This window comes from Notolabrus celidotus, chromosome 7, assembly GCF_009762535.1.
Source record: "Notolabrus celidotus isolate fNotCel1 chromosome 7, fNotCel1.pri, whole genome shotgun sequence".
Lineage (NCBI taxonomy): Eukaryota > Metazoa > Chordata > Actinopteri > Labriformes > Labridae > Notolabrus > Notolabrus celidotus.
The window spans coordinates 12,920,916-12,934,456 of record NC_048278.1 but is presented as its reverse complement, the minus strand read 5'-3'; the positions used below and the strand labels follow the sequence as shown (position 1 = coordinate 12,934,456).

The 13,541-nt window shown below is 40.4% G+C and overlaps 2 long non-coding RNA genes across 2 annotated transcripts; both read left to right on the top strand.

Annotated features, from left to right (window-relative positions):
- LOC117816212 lies at positions 1–667 on the top strand. Its single transcript, XR_004631908.1, has 2 exons — positions 1–135; positions 240–667. It is a non-coding gene; the product is annotated as an uncharacterized LOC117816212 (long non-coding RNA).
- Positions 668–1,501: 834 nt separating this feature from the next.
- On the top strand, positions 1,502–13,223 carry LOC117816682. Its single transcript, XR_004631989.1, has 2 exons — positions 1,502–1,719; positions 12,135–13,223. It is a non-coding gene; the product is annotated as an uncharacterized LOC117816682 (long non-coding RNA).
- Positions 13,224–13,541: the final 318 nt, after the last annotated feature.

The following is a 13,541-nucleotide window of genomic DNA, read 5'->3' as shown; positions in this document are numbered from 1 at the left end:
TTTTTTGAACAACACTGTCAGTCTAGATAATCTTGGTCACAGAATCAGCTGATAGTGATCTGAGCATTCACAGCAAAAGGGATACCACACAGTTTTTCCCCATGGAACAGATGAAATCAGAACACGGACAGGAAGGTAATGTGAGCCTGCAGTGTTGAAGATCTTATTTCTGTCAATTATTGTTGACTTTGACGGAATTAACATTTGGAAGTTCCTGCCATTTGTGTCTGAATCTGCAGCTTACATGCCTGTTGCATGTGAGGAGGGCAAGAATGTGCCATTCCCTGGAAAGACTGTGGCGTCCAAGATCTGTGTGCCCTCCACATCTTCATTTGGAACTCCCAGTCCATCCAATCATGGACACTTTGAACAACGGGGTGATCACCTGCTGAAGGATGTGTGGAAGGCAAACCAGGAGCACTCATCCTACACCTTCTATTCCTATACAGAAACAAAAGAAGTCTGGAGAACAGAATCATGCCTAGATAAGGCGATAAACTGGAGGAGGTCTACTAATGCACCAGCAGGGACCCGACAGTTCCATTTTTACACCCCTGAAAAGGCAAAGTTTGTATGGGTGCCAAGACACAGCTTTATGTGAGGTCAAGAGGAGAAACTTGTCGGGCAACTTAGATGCTTCTCTTTTTCAATAAAATCAGGAAATTCATCAGGTGTGTTTGTCTTAGCGAGGCCTGTAGACAGATAAGACACAACTTTGTATGTCAATACTTTAGAGTGGACATAACTTGATGGAATACATATTTCTTTGAATATTATCAAGATTCTTGAGAGCTTGAAAAATGTGTCCAATGTCCATGATTTTTTCAACCAAAATGAGATTTGACAAAAAGCTGAGTGAATACTAATCTCAGTTTAAGTGACTGATTAAGAAAATGTGGATCAAATTTGAGGTAATATGTTTGTCATAAAAGTATGAAATTCAGTGCATTTGTAAATGGACCGTGTTTTTATGGTGCTTTCTCTCGTCTTCTGACCACTCAATAATGTGCTTTTACAGTACATGTCACATTCACACCATGTAGCAGAGGCTGCTTTTTAAAGAGCCCATCAGTATTAACTAATCAAATTCACACACCGATGGCACATGCCACCAGGGGAAGTTTAGGGTTCAGTGTCTTGCCCAAAGGCCACAGCTGTCCATCAATATACCTTTCATATATATTTTCAACAACAAAAAACTTGCAAAAATCAACAGATTTATTTTGTATTATTTTCCATAATTAAACATGACAATAAGCTCTTAGCCTATAGTAATTGTTTTTAGTTAGGTCAACGGGATAAACATATACACAACATAGGGAATTCTGTTGCTGAAACAGTATTAGTTACTTTTCCATACATTTAATCTCAAATATTGTTTCCTAATATAAATAAACAAATGGGCTGATTTCCAAAAATGTCCCAGGCGGAATTAATTAGGCTTTAATGACGAGAATCAGCGCGTGCGCAGTTAATGTAGAAGTTCCTCGCGTCACCTACAGGGGGGGGGGGGCAATATACATACTGACAACTAGTGACATTTGGGAGAAGAAAATAAAAGCGAGGGAAAAAAAACTTTGGTCACAGACTGATATCTTAACATGGGGCTGAGTTGATAAGTGATTATATTTACTCTTCACAAACACTGTGGTTTGTTGGTGTCTGCTGGCAGGAGCTGCACTCTCAGATGCATGGACAGAGGAATAGCCAGGCTAACAGGTGAGTGCTCTGGTAGGCAAACAATGTAAAGCTGACTGTAACTAAACAACGGTAAAGAGGGGTTTTTCCCCCACTCTGACATCTTCAGTGTAGTTGACAGCTCTGAGGGTGAATTATGTTTTGCCCCGAGGCCTCTGTTTACATCGCCTGTCTAGCGACGCATGTAGGAACAATAGAGTCATAATTTATAGATTACTGACATCAGGCCCACTTTGAGTTAAACTGGAGAGGCACGTTGACACAGACATATAATTTAGCTAAGAATATCACCATTAATGACGAGTTCTGTGGGGTTTATTTGATTTGTATACCTTCACTTAATGAAGGCCTGGACAAATGTTTGTGATTTAATTCCTTTTATGGACATGAAAACTGAGATTACCTTTCAGTTCAGGGTTTAAAAACAAGTTTAATGAGACAAAATAGCTGTTATAGGCTTACAAAGAGAAATTAGTTTGCTGTATTCTCGTTTTTACCGGACACATTGGCTCAGGGGTTCCCAAAGTGGGGGTCGTGACCCCCTGGGCGGTCGCCAGACGCAAATTGGTGGTCGCAGATTGAAAAAAATAATTATTTCTTATATTGCCAGTACCTACTGTAAAACATTTTTTTTTAAGTAATACATTTCGAAAAAACCCTTGCAAATACATTTTTTAAAATTATTTTTCTGCCTTTCTTTAGATGACTCTTAAGGTTAGGATTAGTTTACAGTTAATTAACAAAGCATCAGTTGCAACGGCTAGTTTTTAACAGCACAGGAAACAGCCACATGTGCATGTTGGTGGCTACTTTTCTGCAGACTTGCTACATTAAGTATGAACATTTAATCACTTAGAGGGACAGTGGGGGTCATGAGTCTTTGGCACCTATATTTTGGGGGTCACGGCCTGAAAAGTTTGGGAACCCATACATTAGCTCAGGACTTAAAAATTCAAGTGTTAATGATGTTCTGTGCTTTATATGCTACAAGGACAAGCTGGGTGCATCAAAAGATGTCAGGTTGCCAGATAGTGAGGCACTCGATGGGGGATTCATTTGTTAACCCTCTCTGCATACTGTGGGAACTCTTCTTACCATAATTAGAGACGATAACCTGCATAAATAATCATTAACAACTCAATTAAAGCCATTAGTTAAAAGTATAAACCTCATGTGAGTGTGCTTTATTTGTTGAGTGGTACCACTCGGTAGAAGGAATGACTCATTGGGTTTTAATCTTCTTCTAATCACTTACAGTTTGTACCATTTATTTGTATGGCTCAGGGTGCTGCCATGACCTTTGGTGGCCACAGGGGGGAGGCAGAGAGAAGTGAATGTGGGTTAGAGGGAGTGGTTGGGGGAGGAAAACATGGTTCCTACAGAGAGAGGGAAGAGCAGGGAGAGATGAGAGGGGACACTTTGATATCTGACCACAAGCCCAAAGCAGCACAGTCTTTCATCAGACTGTCGTGCTGTTTCTTTGGCTGTTTCCCCAGTTCTTGATTTTACTGCCTGTGTGTGCTGAGCGGTAGAAAACAAGGACAATCAATGCCCCAACCCCCCGCTTCCTTCACTCCTTCTCTCCCACTTTTCTTATCTGGTGGTGATTATTGACTGGATCTGAAGGATTTTTTTAAGACTTCCACTGAATCAATTTCCCCTCCTGTAAGACGTTTTTGGCTCCATCAGGGTCCAAACCCTCCCTCCTGTTGCTGGGAAACCACTCCAGTGATTTGTGTGTTGTCAGAGTGCATTATAGACAGTGACATGGAGAGAGAGGGAGACGGAGAGAAACCTTGGCTGGAGAAGGGGGGAAAAGCAAAAGGGGGAGGGAGGGTGGTGGTTCAAGTATAAAAATGATTACATGCACATCTATTCTGGCTCTCTTTCTCTCCCTTGCACTGTCCCTCTTAAAAACACTCACACACACACACACACACACACACACACACACACACACACACACACACACTCACACTCACACTCACACACGTACACATACACATACACATACACACACATACACACAGCATACTGCACCGTAGGGCTCGATTAAAATGCTTTGATTCCCCTGTCTGTCTGCCTCTCCCGTCTCTCTCTCTCTCACTCTCGCTCTCTCTCTCTTGCTTGCTCTCCACTGGCATGTTAACTGGGTTGAGTTTCAGCTTTTGGGATTAAAGGAATGAAGAATGTGTTTGGCAGCAAAACTGTTGAGGAGAATATTTGATGTTTAATTGATAGGGGTTCGATGTCAGTGCAGAAGGTTTGTTAAATGCAATTACCCTAAATCACAAACTGCCTGTGTGTGTGTGTGTGTGTGTGTGTGTGTGTGTGTGTGTGTGTGTGTGTGTGTGTGTGTGTGTGTGTGTGTGTGTGTGTGTGTGTGTGTGTGTGTGTGTGTGTGTGTGTGTGTGTGTGTGTGAGCAAGGAGCTTTCTTTGTGTTCTGTAAGTGTGAATGATTTCATATCAACCCCAGAAACACCAGTCACTGCCAAATTTCTGTCTCCGTCATGTGAGAGGAAAACTGTCACATTAATTAAAAACACGATGTTGGTCATCAGCTCTGCTCTCTGAAGTAAGGGAACAATCAGAGTGTTTAGGATAAATATGATGTCCTTGGAGTAACATTAGTCACACATTTTGTAGAACTGAGTTGTCTTGTTATATTGCACCTAGAGCTGGGTGATATTGAAAAAGAAGTTATCACGATAAAATGTTTCATATCAGTCGATACCAATAATCATCACGATAAATATCAAATCATTATTTCATTTAAATTTAAATTTAAAGGCAGATTTTAGGTCTGGAGTGAAAGTTAAAGACTGTTTGTTGGCTTGTGTCTGGGATTTAGTTATCTGATAAACATCTTGAATCCATCTTTTTTGACGTTGCTGAGAGGAAGCAGGTCTTTTTGGTAAGAAGAGATTTTTTGTGAAGTTTTAGTTTGTACATTCTTTTTTTTCTCAGGTTGAGATCATTTGCATAATTTGATTTAAATTTACAACAAAGATATTGTACTCTGCGTATCAGTTTAATAGAGTGCTATTGTTTCCTACAGTGCTGTGAATGCATCAAGTTTATTCAGTGCTCAGTTGTACTATGGTCGCAGTGGACATTAAACGTGTTAGAAATGCACAGCAGAAGTTGTCTCTGTGCTGTTCCTTTACCCACATCCTGAAAGTATATATGTAATGCTGTGTTCTTCTTCTGTCTAATGTTGGGTGGCATCCAAGCGGCAACCTCCGGTCTAAAAATATGAGTCCAATATTGAAGTGTTAAAAACTGCAGTGTAGTCTGGACGGGGGGGTGAATTTTTTTCTAACGTGGCAATTTCGAAGATATTTAGATTACGAGTCGTCCAATAAGAGGCACAGCTGACTTGATTGACAGGTGGGAACACTGTAGCTGTTGACTAGGAGGCTCAAAGCTCGCCTCTTTGCGTCACAATTGCTCGACAGCAGCAATATGGCTGCCGCCTGGCCTCAAAAACAGCACTTCAGAAAGAGACCGGTGACATCATGGATACTACATCCATATTTTATCCAGTCTATGGTGACAACTAGCATTTAAGGCATATTATCGCCTCATCACTTCCCAGTGGTTGGGGGTCATAATTATAGGTTTAAAGACATTGAATTTTTATTGAAAATGTGTTATATTTATTTATTTTTGAGAAAAATTATATCACAATAATTATCATTATCGAATTATCGCCCAGCCCTAATTGTACCTGTGCAATATTTCATTGAAAGTATGAGATGATTTCAAATATTGTCAATGCTGACATGCTGGTCAATGTTTCCTCTTAGCATAGAGACTATTTCAGAAATATATCAACAGTTTTGATTAATTTAATGTTACCATAGCTACCTGCTTATAAATATGCAACTTGCAGTGCCACAGTTTTCCCTAACAGCTGTGTGTCTCTGCTTTAAATGCTGGATTAAATCAAAGCCTCTTTCACTGCAGCACCCCTGAAAAATTCTAGAAATTTTCTGTCATTGAAATTTCTCAAAGTTCCTTGCTCTGCATCTCCCTCACAGTGTGAAGGAAAAGCGTGGGCAGGGGGGGGATTAGTCTTGGACATGACATCAAAAGCACACTATGAAAGCCACTGTGTAATGTTTAAAACATGAAGGTAGATGAAAAAACAAAGACCTACACTGTGGCTGCTTTTGCATTGATGTGAATGTGAAGTGCAATAAACATGTGCTGGAATCTTTGCTGTAGTTTTCTTGAGAAGCATTCTCTTTCTTCAACCTTCACATTATGTAAATATTATCAACCTGGCTCACTCGCTTGGGGTTGAGTTTTCCTTAAAATGTCCCCCAGCTTACTTTGGATTTCTTGAGGAAATTTTACTTTGGGGGGGGGGGGCTGGCTGGGAAAATTCCTGATAAAGTCGTCTGTTTGCGTTCTCACATACAGCCGACCTGGAACATTTTGCATATTTTCAGGAGTCGTATGTGAATACATCTTCAGTTGGCTACTTTTTTTAGCTGCCTTGAATACAACAAAGAGTGGTGTGCTTGAGACTGGACACTTCAGAACCAAACACTTCCAAACAGAGTAGTCGATGCCATTTTAAGAAGAAACTCCTTACTTTTAAAGCAAAGGACTGCCAGAAAACAGACAAACGGTATGAGGTCTTCCTCCTTGAGGTTTGACTGAATATTAGAAACACTTCTCAGAATTTGATTATTGGTGCAGCCTTCATAATGAAACCTCTGTAAAACATTTGAATAAATAAACCTGCATGTCTGTGTGCATGCTACAATTATTGTGAAAAAGCTGTAGCCCATAAAAGTAATCAAAAGTTGTCCCTTTTATATAGCCTGGTTATAAATATAACAAATGTTCAATGAAAATGTGATATATTTAAACCTTTAGCCACAGTCCACAACCACTGGAAAGGGAGGGGGAGCTAACGTGTATTATACGATAATTGCCACCAAGCAGCAACCTCCGGTCACAAAATATGAAGCCCATGCGGAAGTGTTTTAAACAGCAATTCATCGAGAATCCGCTTGAGACTGGCTGCAGAAACACCGGTAACCAAATAGACACTAATACAAACATTTTTTTTTTTAACGTGACAGTTTAGAAGATAGTAAGATAAGAGTTTTTGCCCAAATAAGGATATGACTGACTTGACTCCTGGACGGGAACACATAGCTGTGGCTAAGGGGCTCAAACTCCGCCTCCTTACATCACACTATGCCTGGTTGAGTTCCGCATATCCAATATGGCTGCCGCCGTCGATTGGCTTCAAAAAAGTGCTCATGAACAGATAGGGATGGGTACCGAATTCGGTACTTTTATAGGTACCGACCGAATTCTTTCGGTACTATCGAGTACCGATTCACGTAAAATCAAACGGTACCATGTTTCGGTACCTGAACGCATCCTTGTGACTGTGAGGGAGTGGAAGAGTAGGGGATTTTAAAGTTTGAGGCTGATCGGGTGGATGCAGGGTTCCCATGCGTCCTGGAAAACCTGGAAAACCTGGAAAACAGTTGACCAGTTTTCCAGTACTGGAAAATACCTGGAAAATGGGAGAAAAAGTAAAATGTCCTGGAAAATCACATATAGTCCTGGAAAATTATTCCAACATGGCTGCGTGCGACCTGACCCGATTAACAAAACACATCCCCATTCATTGAAAGTTGAGTGCACGCTGTGCTGGAAAAGACAGCGACACTGCACAACTTCTTTCACATCTTTTCTCCTTCACTTCATAATCATGCATTCACAGAAAACAGGGGTTTATTGTTTGTTTTATGGTACATTAACCTTGTAGAGTGCTCTTTTGATTCAAAGAGTCTTATATTTAAGTTATAGTGTGACCAGTGGAGTCGGGCAGAGAGCTTGGGGGTCTGTGCCTCACAACTTTCTCTGCAGGCTGAGACCTCAATTACCATACTCTAGCTCAGTTGTTCTCAAAGTGGGGTCCTGGGACCCCTGGGGGTCCGTGAACCATAGCGTGGGGGTCCATGAAATAATTTGAATACATTTCTTATAAATTATAAAATTGTGCTGTGTCATTACAAAACAGCATATACACCGTTGTTATGATGCCATTTGGTGGCTCGAAGGGATATGTGAGACTTGCTACTGTTAATTTTCTGAAAGCGTGTTATCTGTTTATCACTATGGTACAGGTGTGAAGTATTTACATTGATACGTTTTACAATACAAATAGTTCCAAGGGCAACTAAGAGTGCAAATGGTAGTAAGCATGTGCTTTAGTGATGGGAAGATCGGCTCTTCTAACTCGGCTCCCAAAGAAGAGCCGGCTCTTTCGACTCCCGAACGGCTTTTAATTTAGGATATTTATAGCCGTATATTTTACCTTAACTTTGCAAAAACGAATGGTTTGTGTTGAAAACAAGCAGCAACCTCCGGTCCAAAAAGTCAATGCGGAAGTGTTAAAAGCTGCAGTACATCAAGGATCCGCTTTAGGCTGGCTCCGGAAGTACCGGAAGTCACATACACATGAATGGGAAAAAGATGATCTTTACAGCAGAAATAAACATGTTTACAGCCTGGTACAAAAGATGACTGTAGTCTGAATAGCTCATTTCTCGATGTCCTCTCACTGTGAGGGGGGTGAATTATTTTCTAACGCGGCAATTTCGAAGATATTAAGATTACTAGTCTTCCAATGAGAGGCACAGCTGCCTGCAGGAACACTGTAGCTGTTCGCTAGGAGGCTCAAACTCCGCCTCTTTACATCACGCTGACTTGACAGAAGCAATATGGCTCCCGCCGACGATTTGCCTCAAAACAGCTCTGCAGAAACAGATGGGTGACGTCACGGATACTACGTCCATACAAAACCATTCTTACCCTAACACTAGGATTAGGATAAGGGTTGGGGTTGTGATTAGGATTAGGGTTAGGGTTGGGATCAGGGTTAGGGTTGGGATCAGCGTTAGGATTAGGGTTAGGGGTAGGATAAGGGTTAGGATTAAGATTAGGGTTAGGGTTGTGATTAGGTTTAAGGTTATGATTAGGGTTAGGGTTAGAACCAGAACTAAACTTAAGCAAACAGAAACAGAACCAAACTCAAGCAAACCCGAACCAGACCCGAACCAGAACAGAACCAAATCAGAACGGTACCAGAACCGAACCAGAACCGAACCGAACCGAGCCTTACCAGAACCAAACCAGAACAGAACCAAACTAGAACCATACCAGAACAGAACCAGAACCAAACTCAAGCAAACAGAACCAGAACCAAACTCCAGCAAATCCAACCAGAACCGAACCAGAACCGAACCAGAACCGTACCAGAACTGAACCAGAACTGAACCAGAACCGAACCGGACCGGAACCGAACCAGAACCGAACCAGAACCGAACTAGAACTGAACCAGAACCGGACCAGAACCGAAACAGAACCGAACCAGAACAAGAACAGAACTGTACCAGAACCGTTCCGAACCAGAACGGAACTCAAGCAAACAGAACCAGAACCAAACTCAATCAAATAAAACCAGAACCAAACTCAAGCAAACAGAACCAGAACCAAACTGGAGCAAACATTATTAATGTACTCAGGTTGGCATTGAGAAAAATCAATCGGACTGTCTTTACACCGGTGTGATTTTTTTTATGGTAACACAAATAAAAAACGTGACATTTGCTTTGTTTTATATCGACCACTTAGCAGGATGAATATCATGATTAAGCAGGTATATTTGAGTTGTTTGAGTTGAGTTGAGAAACATTTGTGGCCATTTTTGTCATTCAGTTCTATTTAGGTCATTAATGCACTGATCCTCTGATCATTATTATTATTTAATTATTTCAGTAAGGCAGCTTCCTGATTCCTTTGCAGGCTCTTTTGTTTTCTTCTTTGCTCGTTTTATATTTTTTGAGAAAAGAGAAAGCTGAGATGTTGCCCATCATTGTTACTTGGTTGCACTAATAAAGTGAAGTGCTGTACATCTGTGGTTGCATTATTCTATTATCAATTTGCCATAATTTTTAAGTATGTAAGAGATGATTTCATTGATAGCCATAGACTACATGTCTTTCAATGTAGACTTCCACTGAGAGGAACACATTAGACTATTTAGGAACTAAATTAGGAACTAAATTTAGACTGTCATACCAGCTTGATCATCAATGAAAATGTCCAGGAAATGTCCTGGAAAATGATCTCAGAAAAGAGTGGGAACCCTGTGGATGTCTCTGCTCTCTGCTGTTTGCATCTGCGTGGGAGCGCGCCAATTGGAACCTGCAGATGACGGGCGCGCGCACTCAACGCAAGGCAGAGCTGCAGGAGGATTTAGTTGAGACAGACTCTCTCGCTTCGACTACCTGCCCTGTTTATAACTGTTCCTGTGTGCGTGAATGCCCAACAAGTAAGTTGTGTGTCCTGTTATTATAAAGAGACGGAGAACTGACTTTTTCCCGTCCGCAGGCATTCACGTGTGTTCATTGATACACTCCCGAAAGAGTAATTAGACGCCACGAGCACGTGTCAGCTAATATATCTAATCACCTATATAATCCTGTTTCTGTTCATTTCATGTTAAATGAAATAAATATGTTAAATTAAAAAAATTGAGATTGTATTATTAAACGAAGTAACATTTATTACCACATAAACGCACAAAAGTAGGGACCAAAAATCTGCCTTTGAATTTAAAGGTGACATATCACGCTTTTTTCATCAATATATATTGGTCTAAGAGGTCCCCAAAACATGTCTTTAAAGTTTATGATCAAAAAAACACTTCGAAATCAGATTTTGGCATGCCTGAAAAACCCTCTTCTTCAGCCCTGCTCAGATCACGCCCCCTCAGGAAGTGGATGTGCCCTCGGCTCTCCAGCACGTTGATCTAATGTTTACATGTTGGCTGAATAGACACACTGCTTACAGACCCGCGTTACTTCAACCCTCTGAATCTGATCCAGAATCTGATCCTGATGGAGAGGCGCCTGCAGCAGGACCTTTCTGAATGATTGGTCACAGATTTAGTGTTTCTTGTTTTTATTTTTCAGTATGTCAACGTGTGTCTTGGTACACAGCTACGAACATGTAGCTATGTGGCTATGCTAACTAGCGCTAGCACTTTTCCATGAAAAATAAGAGTCATCCACTAGATCTTCAAATCTGCAGACGTGGGGAGTAAAACCAACCTTTGTGTTTATTAAGACAGCCTACAACTAGCATGCCTCCCTCCTAAGCTCCTTGTTAGCACCCATGTGTGCAGGTAATGAAAAATGGAGGAAGGGTTCAGTATTATTTGATACAGTCTATGGGATGAACAAGCTCCGAGCTCTGACTCCGTGACAGACCGGATATTGTTGTGACGTAACAAAAACACGGAAGTCTGAAACGGCTCCTTTCAGCACACATTTACAGAAAGGTGGAGAAATCAAAACAGGGGCAGAATGGATTTTTTTTCATTTTGGGGGGGTTTGTAGACATGCCAGGGACACATATTTTAGTTAGAGAACCATTAAAGTCGATTTTGCATGATATGTCACCTTTAAATATGAAATAATGATTTGATATTTATTGCGATAATTATCTACGTAAACTGATATGAAACATTTTATCGTGATAACATCTTTTTCAATATCGCCCAGCACTAGTTAGATGACTCCTCTGTTTGCTTGTAGAGGACCACATGTACTGTCCACCATGTGATACAATATTAAAGATGCGATGTGTATAGTTGTACATACAGTTGTGGGATTGTGGAACTGAAAGATGAGCTGGAAGATGACAAGTGTTTTTAATGAACTGCTCAATGTGAACTAAAGAACATAGAGTTGCTCTGTTGGATGAAGGAAACAAAATTATTTCAGGAAGACCCTTTTTGTCTGTTCAACGCGCAATATTCACTATTACCACATTAGTCACTGTTAAAGGCACACATTTAAGAGTGTGCTAGTCCTTTAAATGTGTAACTGAAAGTACGAGTTAAATACTGTGCTCATGTTTCTACCCTCATTCATGGTCAGGGAAAGGGTCATTTTTATTTGAAGATAACTTTATTATATTTTATGACAGAGGTTTCTTTTGTGCTTCCAGCAGACAGAGAGTAAAATCCATCAGGAGTCATTGTAGTTTCCCCTGACAGTCATCATCATTCACTCTCCTTTTCTGTCTTCCAGCTCTTAAGAGAAGAAGAATGGGTCTTTTTTTCATCAGCTCTGTTTTTCACACAATGCATGGCATGTCATGTGCTGTAGGTCTACTATAACTCAGCACCAGAGATCACTGGATACAAAGCTAGATGTTTGTCACTTGTAGGGAAGAATTCTCAAACTGCGGGGGCTAACTAAAGTGTTCTTATTCAGTTTGTCTTATTTAAAAGCAGGGAAAAACTAATGAGGTTAAACTCTGTCCTGAATTTGGTTTTCAGTGAGGGTTAAACTGAAAAGCTCTCTTTTTGTCCTTCCTTTTCCTGCAGTGCTGCTGACCCTCCAATGACCCAGCATGGTGTGAAACACTCTCACAGGAGTGGCTGCAAATCCACGTGTGAGTCCCTGCGGGCAATCATCCGTCTGTCTCTCGTACACACACACTCACACTCAGAGCTCACCTTTAGGGCAGCCCTGCCTCTCTGAGTACCAGCATGGATTAAGCCCTCATGGGAACTCTGCTCTGTCAACAGTGTCTTAGTACGTCAGTGCTTTATCAACAGCTAATCCAGCATCTACCATCAGAGACTTCTCTGTGAACCCTGAAGACATGCACGTAGTCAGAAAGCACAGCAGTCTTCTGAAAAAGTTTTCCGAACGATCACATCCTCTCTCACTCAAGAAAGGATATCAAAAGTATCATCACAGGAGCCAATAATGTGTACCAAAAACATGCTCCCATCCCAGAAACATGAAAAAGTGGGCCTCAAAAGTGTCACTTAGTGAATTTGGCCCCTCCTGTCGTCATCACAGTAATATGATAGTCGTATGCTAACTGCTTTAATAAAAAATGATGTATAAGTGAAAGAATAAATAGAAAATAAAAGCTTCAAAACATGTTGTACAGAGACTCAATTTAACTCAAAAAGCAGATGATATTAAAAATGATGTTAACTTAATGCTTGCTTGTTTAGTTTAATAATCTGAAAACTATCAGCTAACCCTCGCTCGTTGATGCTATTTGGCCATGTAACAAGTCAATGACTGAAGCTTTTCATTACCCTTTTTAACATATGATACTACGATTAATGTTTTAATATGAGATGTATTTATCCGTATTTGACATTCATTTGTCTTTCAGTGCTTCTGATGTATGGATGTATTTTGTTCTAAAGCACTGTAATTCAGTTTAGCTGTATTTTTATTATTTTCATTCATTCTCTGTCAGTTTAATGTGCCTCCATGTAAAACAGTTTCACAACGGTCCTTATGATATTAACTCATAACATGAGTATTGTATCAAAAACATGGGTTGTTTTATCAAGCTGATTATACCCTCATGGGGGATTCTGAATCATTCAAATGCGACAACCCTTTCCGAGAAATATTAGCATTAAATTATGGCTTAGATTCTTAAACTGAAACACTGTGCATTCTTCATAAATTAATAATCTGTGCCTCTACAAGGATATTACTGCTGATGTGGATAACAGCAGATGGGATCATGTGTTAAAGCAATTCAAGGAATGAAATCCTGACTGGGAGAAAACATCTTTAATTAAATTTTATTTTATTGGTTTAGAAAAAACTGACTCCAAAATAATTTTCACCCTTGAATTAATCTTGAACAAACACAGAATAAAACAGTAAAGTACTATATGATCTAAAGGACACTATTACCGTACATTGGATCTGTCACACTGGAGGTCTAACCATTGCATATAAGTGCCTCTCTC